Source organism: Rhinolophus sinicus, chromosome 18 (assembly GCF_057876585.1).
Source record: "Rhinolophus sinicus isolate RSI-liver-muscle chromosome 18, RSI-T2T, whole genome shotgun sequence".
Classification (NCBI taxonomy): Eukaryota; Metazoa; Chordata; class Mammalia; order Chiroptera; family Rhinolophidae; genus Rhinolophus; species Rhinolophus sinicus.
The window spans coordinates 25788393-25804064 of record NC_142518.1 but is presented as its reverse complement, the minus strand read 5'-3'; the positions used below and the strand labels follow the sequence as shown (position 1 = coordinate 25804064).

Sequence of the window (15672 nt, the reverse complement as noted above, 5' to 3'; positions counted from 1 at the left end):
TATTTCATTAAAATTTAATTTCTAATTTTCATTGGCTTGTTTACCCCAGAAATAAGAACGTAGTCATCATTATTTAATTTTCTTTAAAAAACAAAATAATTTTTTCTTCTTCTTCTTATTGCTCAACTCATTTATATCTTGCATAAAGAGATTAAGTTTGATAATACTAGAAATCGAACCAATTTTTGCAACCAAATACTAATGATGACGGAAAGAAAAATAATTTATTCAACATTGTATTTTCTTAGCCAAACAGATTCCACGTGACTCATGCTTTTTCCTAGGTGAGCTTCAAATAATGTAATACATGATTTTCTCCATACATTGCCAAATATGATGGTAATACTGGAGTAATAAAGTTACATAGGCTAAATCAGAAGGAATCAGCCAAAATAATAGGTAAAGTAAAATATGAGTAAACAACCTTCTAGTGAATATATTTGATATGCTTTATCATTCATTTCATCATAATTCTGTTAAATTTAGTTATTTACTACTAAAAAGTGAGAGGTAAATTGTGTGTCATCCAGTCAACTCATTGTATATGTGTGTAGCTATGTTTTGCATAAGAAAAATGGTTCATTTGTATAACAATTGCTCTGTGTAGAGTTAATAGCAGTCCACATTAAGTTCAGTACTATTTTTCAGACCAACCATGAATGTTTGCATCAGAGCACACATGAAGCAGTCTCGTAATCCTTAAATTTGTAATCAAAGATTTTTTTGAACAACAAATATTATCAAATTGATGAGAAGCTAAAGTAATTTCCTAAGATAAACTAGTTAGGAAATCTAAACAAAAGATTTGTTAGTTTCTCGCCTTTTAGTAACAGCTTCACAAATGACTTGGAGGATAAGCCTGGAGGTAAGTTTAATTCACTGTGTTTTCCCTCATTCTTGAAGCCAACCATTTTTGAGAAACATCCTAGCAGCATCTGTCTTTGAAGATCACAATAAAAGCTGAAGTTAACACTAAAGTCTTGATTCTGTACTGATTCAAAGTAATTTTTTTTTTCTCCAGAATAGTCAGCAGTGAATTTGAACGATCTCTTCTGGTAGAGGTCTATTGTAATTTGCCATCTCACATGCACTTACTAAGGCTTTTGTTTTTAAGAGCTAGTGTACCCAAAGTAAGGCCGAAGTAACCTCCCAAAGCAGTCAGGGAAGCATTGGTGGAATAAAAATGGAAACCATTGGGAATCCAACAGGAATTACAGAACAAAAGATTATAGGAGCTGCCTATGAATGAAACTTCTATGTCCAATGTAAGAGTGTTTCCCAAAGGATGTCATCTCTGACTCTTCTTGGGCTGCAGCCAGGGTCTTGGCTCCTCAGCCCCCAGTTCTCCAGACCCAATCGTGGGGACTTCTTTACCATCTACTTGTTCTGTTCCATGGAAGTTATAAAAGAAGGTTCTACGATTACTTTCTTAGTCCCATTATCAACAAAAGTTATCCTGTAGAAACTTAGCACAGCACCAAAAACAGTCTTTTGATATCTGAAGAGGTACTTTTTATGTTTCTATGTTTATTTTTGACTTATGGTCAGGATAGAGAAATGGAGCCACAATCTCCCTCAGTGCTGGAGAGTCTAATTGAGAAAAGCCTTTTGAAATTTGAAATATTTTCCTGTCTCTGGAGGGTGAATTCGATTATACAGTCTCCAAAATTAATGGAGCTTTATTTTAATGGATTTATAGAGATTTGTAAATGATTCTCTATATTTAGCAGTTCCTAAGATTTTTTAGAAAAATAAAGAAACTGAAACTTTAAATGTGCTAGACTTTTGAGAGAACCCCCCCTTTTTTTTACAGAAACTGTGAGCATGGTTACCAAGTTCAGATATTCAAGTTGAGTCTTTGCACAAATTAGACTGGTTTCAAAATAGTTACATGATTTTTCTCTAATTTTTATAGGCGTTAAATATAATATAATTAAAGCCTTTTGTTTCTTATATTTAGGTTTATTATTTTATTTAGTTTTTAAATTAAATTTTATTGGGGTGACAATGATTAGTAAAGTTATGTAGGTTTCAAGTATATAATTCTGTAATATATCATCTATATATCATATTGTGTGTTCACCACTCAGAGTCAGTTCTGCTTTCATCACCATATATTTGATCCCATTTATTGAACAGACTGCTTATTTTATAAACTGCTCTCACTTTTTTAATGAAATATATCCCAATACCTTGCACACACAGTTGTGCTTTTCTGTTATTATTAATTTTATAGGGTCTCAGTTTCCCACAGAAACTATATCTTTTAATCAACTTAACTAACTTCTTTTTTACAAAGACAATGTCTATCATGCAAAACAGTTAGCAAATGAGCAAAGCTCATGAGCCTATATAAGAATTTTAGAAATTATATACAGACATCCATATTACTTTGTGCATAATTACCATTGGCATAAAAACTTTATCAGAATATGAAAACATAGTTTTAAATTGTTTGCAGTCCTAAACAGTATATAGAAATAAGCTTGCTTATCTAATCAATAATCCAATATTGTTTATAAATATCAGAATTACTAGTCTCTTCATAAAAAATAAACCTCTAAACTACTATCTGTGTCTATGAGTTTTTGTTTATTTGTTTGTCTTATTCCTGTGTTGCTTTCAGTTTTATATCCCACATATCAGTGAAATCATATGGTTCTCGACTTTTTCTGTCTGACTTATTTCGCTCAGCATAATAATCTCAAGATCTATCCATGTTGTTGCAAATGGCACTATTTCACCTTTTCTTATGGCAGAATAGTATTCCATTGTGTATATATACCACATCTTCTTTATCCAATCATCTATCAAAGGACACTTTGGTTGTTTCCATGTCTTGGCCACCGTAAATAAAGCTGCATTGAGCATCAGAGCACATATATCTTTATAGATAAATGTTCAGATTTTTTGGGTAAATACCCGTAGACACAGACAATAGTTTAGTGGTTACCAGAGGGTAAGGGGGTCGGAGGGTGGTAGGGGAGGGTATTACATTGCCTTTGTAAAAAAGAAGTTAGTTAAGTTGATTAAAAGATATAGCTTCTCTCATAGACACAGACAATAGTTTAGTGGTTACCAGAGGGTAAAGGGGTTGGGGGTTGGGAGATGAGGGTAAGGGGGATCAAATATATGGTGATGGAAGGAGAACTGACTCTGGGTGGTGAACACACAATGGGATTTATAGATGATGTAATACAGAATTGTACACCTGAAATCTATGTAATTTTACTAACAATTGTCACCCCAATAAATTAAAAAAATAAAAAATAAAAATAAATAAAAAAGATATAGTTTCTGTGGGAAACTGAGACCCTACAAAATTAATAATAGCAGAAAAGCACAACTGTGTGTGCAAGGTATTGGGATTTATTTCATTAAAAATAGTGAGAGCAGTTTATAAAATAAGCAGTCTGTTCAAACATGTGAAAGAGGGTAGCAAAAGACAGAACCAGGATAGATATAGAAAGCTGCAGAATTTTTGCAGGTAAGAAATTTAGTCTTGGTTCAAAATAACTTCAAATAATGGAGCTGAAAAGAAGCATTGAAGTGTATAATATTTTGACAAACTTTGCTCAGTGTTGATGGGCTTATTCACAAGATGATTTATAAAGAAAGGAGCTTATGAATCTTTTATTTGGTTTTCTCTTTGTTAAAATGAAAATTGATCTTGAAATTTTTAGTCTCAACCAAGAGTAGAAAAAGGTTACTCTTTGTGCAATCTGCTTAGAGAGCAGAGATGCAGTATCTCACTAGAAAAATTTTCAGTCCTTTGTATTGACTTGATTGACTTCTACAACAGGAGTAAGCAATTTTTCCTATAAAGGGCTAAATGTAAATATTTTAGGCTTTGCGGACTATAAGACTGTAAAATCTGGCACTACTCTGTCACTGTAGCAGGAAAGCAGCCATAGACAATATGTAAATGATTACGTGTGGCTTTGTTCAATAAAACTTTATTTATGAGCATTGACGTTTCATATAATTTTCACATGTCACAAAATGCTATTCCTATTTGCATTTTTTTCAAACATTTAAAAATCTAGAAACTATTCTTAGCTTATATGGGTAAACTATACCCATGAACTCATGTATAAGTTTATGGGCAGTGCTAACCTCTGTGACAGATGATTATAAAATAAAAGAACAAAAGGTCTTCATTTATGAAGGAGCTAAAATTTCTTACAACCATGTAAACGTCTATGTTTATTTTAAAATATTATATTGCCACTTTGATTAAGTAGATAACCAAACATTGTTTCTCAGGTTTCCATCATCCTATCTTAATGAAGTACCTAAATTTCCTTTGATTAAAAAAAGAAACTATAATTATTTAGGTTTACTTGGTCTGCTATATGTCTATTAATTAGCTCAATACTATTGTTAAGAAATGAATGAGAAGAATAATCAGAAAATAAGAGAAGCTTATCCTTACCTAGGTTAATTTTGCACATCTAAATGCTTTTTATATAAAAATGCAAGAGATTTTAAACAGCAAGGTCCTGCGTATTTGTCAATGTGTTCACTATTCGTATTTGGTTCTTACCTTCAAGGGAAAAAGGATTAAAATCTTATTAAATAGTTATGTATTGTACACCCCAATTGCTCTCTTCCATTTTGATATTGACTACTGTAATAAATGAATGACAGCCATTTACTCTCATTTACAGGTGACTTTTGCTTTCCTCTGGTTCTTACTTGAAGACTCAAAAGTTGGAACTCATGTCTTCAACAAAGATGGATAGTTTCTGTATCTCAAGAAAAGGACTCTACCAGGTATCTTAACTATTGATGCATCAAAGAATAGATTTTGGCTAAATATTGTCAAACTGGTATCGCTTAGAAATATTTTCAATTGTGTCAGAGGACTGAATCAGGCTTTCTAGGACTTTTTATTTCATAAGAAGATGACTTCCTGAAAGCCAACTGCTGGTCTGAGGTCCAGGGGAACAATAATTAATTACATAAGACTGAATAAACTGATGAGAAAATTTTAATAGCAGTTGTTTGTTTGGAATATTGTTGATGTTGGTTTAATGCTCTATTTACTGATGAATATACAACGAATCACTTTTTCTTCCTTTCAACTCTCTTACGTTCAATGTAGAATTATATGCTTTTACAAATGGAAATGAAACATTTTTATTTTTGTTTATTTATTTTTTATTAGTTTTAGGTGTACAAAACAATGTAATAGCTAGACATTTATCATTTATATCTCTCAAACAGTGATAACCCCCTCCCCCAACCTACTACCCCTCTGACATCGCATACAGAAATGAAACATTTTTAAATGGAAGCTAATTCTCACTGAAATCTCATAATTCTGAACCAAATATGTTTAACATTTTCTTATATGTAAAAGGTATTTTCATTATTTCGGTAAGAATCTGTCTCCTCAAATTGGAAAAACTGTACAACCAAAGACATACTGTAGTATTATATTTGGGGGTGAATCACTTTTAATCAGGTACAACAAACCCACCATTAAAGAACAAGAGCACCAATGACTACAAAACCCTCACAGGAAACTGGCCTGATACTTGGCTTATAGGACTCCAGACTCACAAGTGATAAATCAAGTTACTTCCTGGCAGGCCAAGAGCCTTAGCATATTTTGAGGATCTCGAGAAGGAGGAATTTGCTAACTCCATGGGTACTACAGTGATCTCTCAGGGAGAGGTTTTCTTGGCCTTGACTTCCTAGACTAGACTTTATAGAGTCTTTTAAGTGGTTGAATCCTAGATTCTTTAAGAAAATTTGCAGAAAGAACTAATAGTTTTGCCTCAGTATCTGTTAAATACTACATGATTAAGGAAGCTTATATGATTATTTAACACCTCCTATTGCATCTGTGGAAATAATCAGTATAAACTGCAATGAGGCCAACCTTTTATTCTGATCAATACTTGGAGATAATTTTTGACCAAAACTAATAATGCTATGGCCTGAATGCTTTTGTCCCTACAAAGTTTACATGTTGAAATCCTAATCCTCAATGTGACAGTATTTGGAGATGGGACTTTGGGGAGGTAATTAGGTCATAAAGGTGGAGCCTTCATGAATGGGATTAGCGCACTTGTAAGAAGAGACAGGAGAGAGATGAGCTGTCTCTTTGCCATGTGAGGACATAGCAATATGATAACCATCTGCAAACCAAGAAGGATACTCTCACCAGACCCTGACCATGCTGGCACCGTGATCTTGTACTTCCCAACCACCAGAACTATGAGAAACACATTGTTATTTAAGCCTCGCACTCTGTTGTATTTGTTGTATTGGATTAAGACAGGGATATTTTAAAGAAAATTATTAAAACTGGAAAAAGGCAGAAAAGGTGGGTGGCATGTCTTTTCAAATGTTATTCTGAGACGTTGTTTAAATAAGCTCACCCACAGATTATGTAATTTTCTAGAGGAATGTACCTTTGTTTGCCTTTGCTATTCAATACTTGATCAGAACCTATGAAGTTACTTGATAGCATGATAATTTCTAGCTGATAGAAAAGAAAATCCTAATGGTTATGGTTTGATTGCCCAATAGGACAATAATGAGTTTTATATAACCTAGCAGTCCCACTCTAAACATTTTTAGATGGCATTCTTGATAGACTATATAATAGACTATATAAACCCCTTTTCATCAAATGCTCTTGGACTAAGTTTTACCATTTTACTGGTTTCCTCATTAATTAATGAGTCGAATAAAATATTTTATATAAAATTATACATTTTATATTTGTATAATTAATTTTTAAGTTTTTAAAAATACTTTGCCCCATATAAGGCATTTGTTTATAAAAGCTTGCATTTTTATACAAATAAGTGAATTCATATGGGTAATCACATAAGGTTTCAATGTCATAGAACAGAAAATAAGGCTAGATTTTCCTCTCCTTTTACCTTGAGTTATAGTTAACTTTTCTGATTCAGACTTTGGATTAATTAGATGCGTATCCTTCTGTGATGGCAAAGAGGATGACAGGCATTCTGAACACAGACTAAATGGTCTTAATGTCATGAACCAGGAATTGTCTCTAGAAATAACTGATCCTATTTTCCAATTACTTTCAGAAATGGCAGGATGATAGTAAATCTGCCAAAGGCAAAATTGTTTTTGGTAGATATTTTCCAGAGGTCATATTATGAATACTAATGAAGCCAGTGCAGCAATTTGTTTAGCTATTTCAATGTGCATTTAGCAGCTGACTCAAACTTGGCAGGCTACTGGGAAATGGTATTGCACAAAATCAGAATTTTTTTCCTCACAGAGCAATACTGAACTTTTCCTCTGGCCAGGGTGGAATACACTTGCACTTATAAATTTCCCATGTAAGTGTCTATATTATATTCTGTAATATGGAACTCTAGGGTCTTCATCAGCCATTTGCTCAGGCAGGTGAATGAATTCAAAGCTGTCTGTAAGAAAAATGCTGACCTTGTCTGCAGGCAAAATTACTTAGAGGTGAAAAGTAATTTTGTCATCTCATCTCAGTGAGAATAAGGTCCTTTGCTCTCTTAACTTAAAAACTTATACTCCTCCCACCCCCAACCTGCAGTCCTTGTACTTTTCCTTTCAGAAATTATCAATACATAATACTTTTTTATTTGTTAATTTTCTCTTTTCCTTACTAAAGTATAAACTTCATAAGGTCAGAGATTTTTGTCTGTATATTTTATTTCTTGCTATAACCTGCAAGTTAATAAATGTGTCTGGTGTGCATAGTAAGTGCTCAATACATACAAATTAAATTAATTGAATGAAGTGAATGGATGAATGAAAGAATGGGCCTTATCTAAGTCCGTTTAATCCTGTGATAATGTAAGAAATTCTTAAACTAGGCATAGCATCTCTCATTTGAAGTTTCCTTTTATTACATAATGAGATTTATACGACATTTTTTAAATTTTATTTTGCTTTAGTAAAATTTAATGTTTAATAAACGACAGAAACTATTACCCTAGGTCATTATGATATTACCTTCTTACCAATTCAACAATTTGTAAAGATTTTTCTTTCCATTTTAATAATTTCTTGTGTAGTTTCATAAGTCCTCTCAAATTATATTATTAATCAGATAAAGTATACATTATAAATAAATATCACCTATATCTAGACCATAAAAAATCCATTTTTAAAAACTCTGAAATGGTTGTTACAACATTACTCATATACCTAGTCTACCAGAACCCTCCAGAAAACAATATAAGTTTGGAAGAGAAATACTTTTTCTACCTTGAATGTATGAACAAACAGGAATTTTGAATAATTAAATAATTCCCACAAAAATGTTACATACATTTAAGTTAATTTGTAGTGATAGAAGGTTTCTTTTAGAATATATGCTATGACTACATTGGTAAGAGAAGTGCAACATTTTCTCCTATTGAGAAAAGAGAATCAAAGGCAGTTAGTGTAGAAGGATAATTAAATGTGTGTGAAAATTGAATTCTAACTTCCAGGCGGCTTTGCCTTCTGTCTGGTGAATTAAAAAACAAAAAAATTTCCCACACGAAAATAAATATTAGGTAGTCTTACTTCACCACCAACAATTCCAGACTGACCAAACACATTCATTTTCCCACAAATGTCAACTAAATTAATCAGTGTACAGTTGGTTAAATGAAACAAAAGATCTGACATTGCCTATGAACATATATTTTGTCACCTGCAGTACATGTTAACATTCAAATTGATATTTTGGACTGTAAATATAAACATAAAAATATAATTGGACTTTAAAATTCAATTGAAAGTACAAACAGAGAAAAAGATTCAAATACTGATAAGTGGTCTAAACATGCCATTTGTTTGTGCACCAAAACACTCTTTGTCAGTTAGTCTTAGAAACCTATAATAATTTTCTCTTAAAGAACACTGCAGTTATTATTTAGGGATTTTCAAATTATGATGGCAGATAATGACTAATAATTTGCTCTGCAACCATTAGAATACACAATAAATCTTCCAAAAAGTTTCAGACTTTCAACAGCATTGGAAACCAGTGAATCTCTAATCTACAAAACTCAAAGAAGTATTTCTATATACTAAAGTGGAAGTGAGGACATGAGGCAGAATATGGGGTAGACAACAGAGATATGGAGGGAAAAAGGGACCATAGAAACTTTCATTTATCTGTTAAATTGCTTCATTCTCCCATGAAAAAAAGAGAGGGTTATATCATCTGTCCTCTCCAACATGTCCCATTCATGACTCTCATTCTCCAAGAAGTCCTGTTTGAGTTGAGAGAGCTGTGGGAATGGTGTCCTATGGAGAATGTAGTTCTTTATTTATGATCTCTGCTAATGAAAGAAAAAAGAATTCCTGAGAGTATCCAGAAACAGATCTCTTGCTCATGGGTACATAACAGGAAGTGAGACCAAGGTATCCTTCCGTAGACCAGAAAATTTACATAAAATGGATACAATTATAAAACAGCAACAACAAAAACTATTTTGTATTAGTTATGTATGGGCTAATCAGTTATTTCTTTGTTTTACAAATTAAGACAATAATTCTAATAGCAATCGTGTGGCTATTATGAGAAAGGAGAATTCACTGATTTAGATCTGATACTGACATAGCACAAGTTTTATATCTCCTATTTCATGGATGTTGCAAGTTGCAACAACAACAATAACAAAGAAAACAAAACCCCAAACTTTTGAAGAAAGGTGCACCACATGAACTGAAATTAGTTTTAGGAAGCGGATACTCTATTATGTTCTCAGTCAGAGCACTGAAAACTATGATGAAAACACAAGAAACCATGATGAAAATTCGGTTGATTTTAGTGTCAGGAAGAAATGAATACAAACTGCAGTAAGACAAGAAAATGTGTCAAAGGATTGAATATTGCAGACTAAAATTCAGTCTTAGAAATAATGAAGTGTAGTGATAGTGTTGCAGAAACTGAATCTGTCACGTGGAGGACAAATCTAGGACACCTACCCTGAATACAGAATAACAGAAAAAGACAATTACAAACCACAAGGTAAGACATGAGATCGAATGAGAAAATTTATGTTCCTAAGGAGGAGAGCAAAACCAAAGGATTGAAAGAAAATCAATACAAGATATAATTTAAGAAAACATTCTACAACTGGAGAAAAGTTTGACTTCTAAGACGAAGTGTTTACTAAGAAAAATACCTCATCTTCTCCTAGTGAATTCGTAAAATATTTCAAGGAAAAATGAATAATTCTAAAATTGAGGAGGCAGAAAATGATTCTTTTACTCCAAGGAATAAAAAATGACCTTTGGAACCTCTGCAATAATAAGTAAAGAGTACAGTAAAATTCACTATATATATATATATATATATATATATATATATATATATATATCTTTTAAACATCACCAAAGGGTTTGATTTGTCACTGTGAAAAGGCTGAATTTTATTTATTTATTTATTTTTCATTTTTTATTAGTTTCAGGTGTACAAAACAATGTAATACACATTTATCATTTATGTACCTCACACAGTGATAACCCCTCTCCCCGCATCTACTAACCCTCTGACATCGCATACAGCCATTACATTTCCACTGTCTCTATTCCTAATGCTGTACTCCACTTCTTGTAACCATACACACACACACACATATATACATATATATATGTATATATATATATATATATATATATATAATTGTAGTTGACATTCATTATTGTTCAGCTTTAGCTTCAGGTGTACAGTGCAGTGATCAGGCATCTACATCATCCCTGAGGTGGTCTCCCTAATGAGACAAGTGTCCATTGGATACCCTACAAAATCTTTACAACATTATTGATTACATTCCCCAAATTGAAAAGTCTGAATTTTAAACAGATTCTTGGACTGGGGGCTAATAGCATCGGCTCGTTCAACTTTAGCACCTATCTCACCCCTAGTAGCTTTTCCAGAACTGCCACCTTCCCCAGGAAGCTCCATGAGATTTCCCAATTCAAACTTGGGCTTCTTCAGCATTTTGACTTTTCTAACAAAGACATCATGGAGCGGATAAATAGATTGGCAAGCCTTTGCTATGTCTTTTCCAATGCTATCTGGAATCAATTTATTGACCACTTCTTTCAAGTCATTTGCCTGCACCTCTCGGGTCATGATTTCCATCATCTTCTGCCGGATTTGGCGGACCTGTTGATGCTGAGCATAAGAGGTCTTCTGAATCTGATTGTTGCATTTTTTAGTAAAACTAACACAGCATAGACGAAGCAAATAACCATCGGTAGTCTTGACATCCACATGAGCTTCAGTCACAGTCTGCCATTTTTTTTACCATGGAGCACATTTTATCACGGGTAAGATCCAGGCCATGGAAATTAGTCAGGCAGCTTTTGCCCTGAACATCCTCAGTAACTAACTTGAATTTTCTAAATGCAACTTCATCATTCTGCACATCAGCGAGGCTCACTTCAAAAACACGACCCTTGAGACCATCAGATGCAATTTTGGTTCCTTGAGTTCTCATGACTAATGTTTTTCCAATATTTTTTATATTGAACATAGCTGGTGCTTTCACATCATACCCATCTTGCTTAGAAAATGGGTCAACCACTTTTTTCTTGGCTCCCTTCTTGCTACCTTTCGTAAGGTGCTTATTTTTGCTGACTCAGAGACCCAAAAGGGCAAACTTCACACTAGTTTGCAAGAGAAAGGAAGTGAAAATTTCTATGCCAGGTGGTTTGTCAGTCATGTTTGCAGGGCGGAAAAAGTGAACCACCCATGTTCTCTCATAAGAAACACTTGAATATATATTCTAGCCAGCATCACTGTGGATTATTTGTGAACTTATTAATTAAATATTTAATGATAGCTATCTGTAGTACAATTATTACAGTCAGACACTATGCTAGGCACTCAGGATGAAAAGATGGGCCAAATTTTATACAGTACTACAAAGTGATACTTGAACTTGTGCAGTGCTGGAGAGTGTATAACTAAGAGACAGGACCCACAGAGGGAATCAAGGAAACCTGAGACAGTTTTCATTGAGTGGAGAACTACAGTACGAGTAGGAGTAATTAAAGTCATTACGATAAAAGGGAAACCATATTCAAAGATCCTGGAAAGGGAGTAACCACGACATGGTCCTGGAACTGAAAGAAGCCAGTGTGACTATAGAGGAAAAAAGAGGATCATAGTGTCACGTGACACATGGGAAGTGGCAGGAGCCAGAGCATGCATGGCCTTATAGGCCATACTAACATTTTTGGTCTTTATCTGAAAAGCATTGGAACCCATTGATTGATTTAAGGTGTGTGTGTGTGGGGGGGGGGGCATGTTCAGATTTCATATTTTTAAAAGTTCACACTGCTTGAGTATTGAGGAATTGATTAAAAGGGAACAATTTAGACAATATGGATATAGGAAAACAATCTATGGTGTTATTTTATTTGCACACCTTCAGAGATGGCAAATTAGAGTGGTGATAATGGAGATGGCAAAAGTAGACATCTTAAAGATGTGCTGGACTAAAAACTAGGTTTTTGATGTGTGCAATTTATTGGACATTAATGTTTTTCACTAAGATAAAAAATGTTAGAAGAGGTGGGTTGCATGTTGGTGAGAAGGTTACATGTACAATGTGGGGAATTTTTAGGTGGTGTATCCTTTGAGACACTTAAATCAAAATCTCAAATTTCAAGAAAGCAGTTGGGTCTGCATTTCTGAGGAGAGTTCTCAGACAGAGATACAAGTCTGTGAATTATAATATGTGGGATTTATTAAAAACTTTGAAACTGGATAGGACAGAGGAAAGAGCTCACAAACATATAAGCCTGGTAAAGAGGAACTGGTGCTAAGCCCTGAAAGCAGTTAAAAATTAAACCAAGAATAACTGTTTTTGTAAACATAATTTTAAAAAAGAATTCCTTATGAGAAGTTATGTAGTAAATGGCTTTAATAAGATGGAGGTTTATTTTTTCTCACCTAAAATAAGTTCTACGCGTATACAATCCAGGACTGGTTTGGTAGTTTCAAGGTATCGTCATCCTTCGCAAGTGATTTTGATTCTCAAGTTGTCTGGTTCCAAGATTTCTGCTGTAGGCCTAATTTCATGTCCTTGTTCCAGGTAGGAAAAGGAAGAAGATGGAAAATACTAGGAGACTTACGTGATTTATACTCCATCTTGTTGTTTACTCTTGGGGTCAAGGGCATTGGGATATGGAGTTTGGGGCTGGGCGCATTGCTGTCTGGAATTAAATGTACTTTCTGTTGGTAAAGGAGAGATTAGACATTGGGGAGGCCACTAGCTGTCTCTGCTATAAACGTACTATGGGGAAATCACTCTCATATACTAAGTTTATAGACTACAGTATACAGACTTTCTGAATGAAATTTTGGCAAATTATATTCAAATATTTAAAATGTTTCTACACTTTTGACAGGGCGTTTTCACTCTTAGAAAGTTATTCTGATGAAACAGTAATTCTGTCTCATCAAGCAGACTTGGGAAGTTTATAGCTATGGTCATCTTGGTATTTAGGTTGGAAACATTCCAAGTGTCAAAAAGACCAGTCAAAGTTATGGAGGCTCTGGATATCAACTAATCATTTCTTGAATAGGGTATGGAATACAGTTATGCCCTTTAAGATAATTCAAATTGGAGCTCCTGGTCCCATTATTTTAATAATAAAGATTAAACAGTTATGTCAAAGTTAAGCCTTTCACTTAAGTTTTGGTATCCTATGCCCTGGTCAACTTTCCCCAAATAATCCATTATTTCACTCTCACTTGTCCAATGCTCTATAGCCTACTGCCAACTAAATATTGTACATTGATTGATCTGGTGTGTTATCATTATTGGAAACAAGTAAGCCTTATCATCACCTATTATATTTAGTGTTGTCATTCAGAGATTTAATGTCCTGATCAATGATGAATATGATATTTGGTTCATTCTCCATCTTACAAAACCAGTTGAAATTTCTTTCTTCCTATACATGGTGAGAGACCACCAGTTATAATCAATTTTTTTCTGTAGGATCTTAATTTTCCTTAACAGATTGGCTTACATAACAAATACCGAGAAAGGTAAAAATTTACTGTTCATAAAAAGATAATTTCTTAACAGAAAAAGAATATTATAGATTACACTCCCTTATTAAAATTAACTAATAAAGTAAATAAAACTTACTATATCACCTTTCGTTTGGATTATAACTTTCTTATTAAACTTCATATTAAATTTTCTTCTTATAATTACAGAGTCATGCTTTTATTCACAGGCTCAACTATTCCAAATAATTACAGTAGTATTTTCTCTGTTATGTGTATATTGTCAAAACTTAGACAATGAGAATCCTTTTTAACTGAGCTCATTTGTCCTTGCACTATCCAAGCCATCTTTGAAATCCTCTTCACTTTTGGGCTGCCAAATATGTTTTGGGTCACAGGATCAGCTATTATCCAAGAAGTGCTAGTTCTTTTCTTTTTACAAAGGAAGAGAAAATGTATTAGAAACTAAATTCTGGGCACTGAGGGCTGCATATCAGATTTTTCCACATGAGTAAGTATGGTAGATAGGGTGAGATTAACGCTGGGTAAAATTCTGGCTAGAACTAAAAAAGACACTACTTTTAAAAAGGCTATGAGTTCATAATATTTACTGTTTAGTTTTATGAAATCTGTATTTTTTAACTTTAATAATATATTTTATTTAACCCACTAGATATAACGTATTCTCATTTTAATATGCAATGGAGATCACTTCATGGAGTGTGTAGATGCCTGTACACCTACACCTGTACTACCTACACGTGTACACCTGAAACTGACGCGGAATAATATTGAATGTGAACTATAACTTTATATATACATATATAGTCACGAAATCTGTATTTTTTGATGTGAAGTTTAGTTTATTCTATCAATAACATGACACTTAGATTATAAATCCTTCCCCAAGGTTTTAAATATGCCTTTTTTCTTTTATAATTTTTATGTGCCATTTAGTTCCATTCTAGAGTCACTTCATTTTCTTTCACTATCAGTTACAGTAAGAGAAGGAAATGTTTTCTAATGTGTGTTTTCTTTTCAGTCATCTTATTGATAGGTAGTGAAATAAAATATACAGAAATAAAAGTTTATTTTTATATTGTGGGAATAAAGTAAGTTATAGTTAATCAGAGATTGAAGTAATTATTTTTAAAGTAAAATGTCAAAATATAAACTGTCATAATTATGTTTTGTGATATATATACAAATTTATGTTTTAAGTTTAAAAAACTCATCCTATGGGGTTATTTTTAGCAAACAAAATAATTAGTGGTACCATTTAAGGTGCTGTTATGAAGCACACCATTTGTTATTTTGGGGGGGGTCTCAATAATCCTTATGCAAATGTGAAATGTGAATACATAATTAGTTAATTTATTAATCATTCATTTAAAGTATTTATTGATTATGTATTCTGTGCCAAACATTCTTCAAGGTCTAGGACTACAATAAATAAGATATTTACATCTCTCTCCTCCCCAGAGTTACAAAACAGTTGAGAAAACATCCAGTTAAATAAATGATTATAATGCAGCTTAATGAATGTTTTAGTAGGAGAAATGAGAATTTTATGGGAACCTATAGGTGAAGAACTAGAGAATGAATCGGACTTAGCCAGACAGAAGGTGGAGGTTGCGTATGGTAGTAGAAGCGATCACCTGGTGGAGTGAATG

The 15672-nt window shown here is 33.2% G+C and overlaps 1 pseudogene; it reads right to left on the bottom strand.

Annotated features, from left to right (window-relative positions):
• Window positions 1-10823: 10823 nt before the first annotated feature.
• Window positions 10824-11507, bottom strand: LOC109435272 (small ribosomal subunit protein eS1 pseudogene; annotated as a pseudogene).
• Between the last annotated feature and the right edge of the window lie 4165 nt (window positions 11508-15672).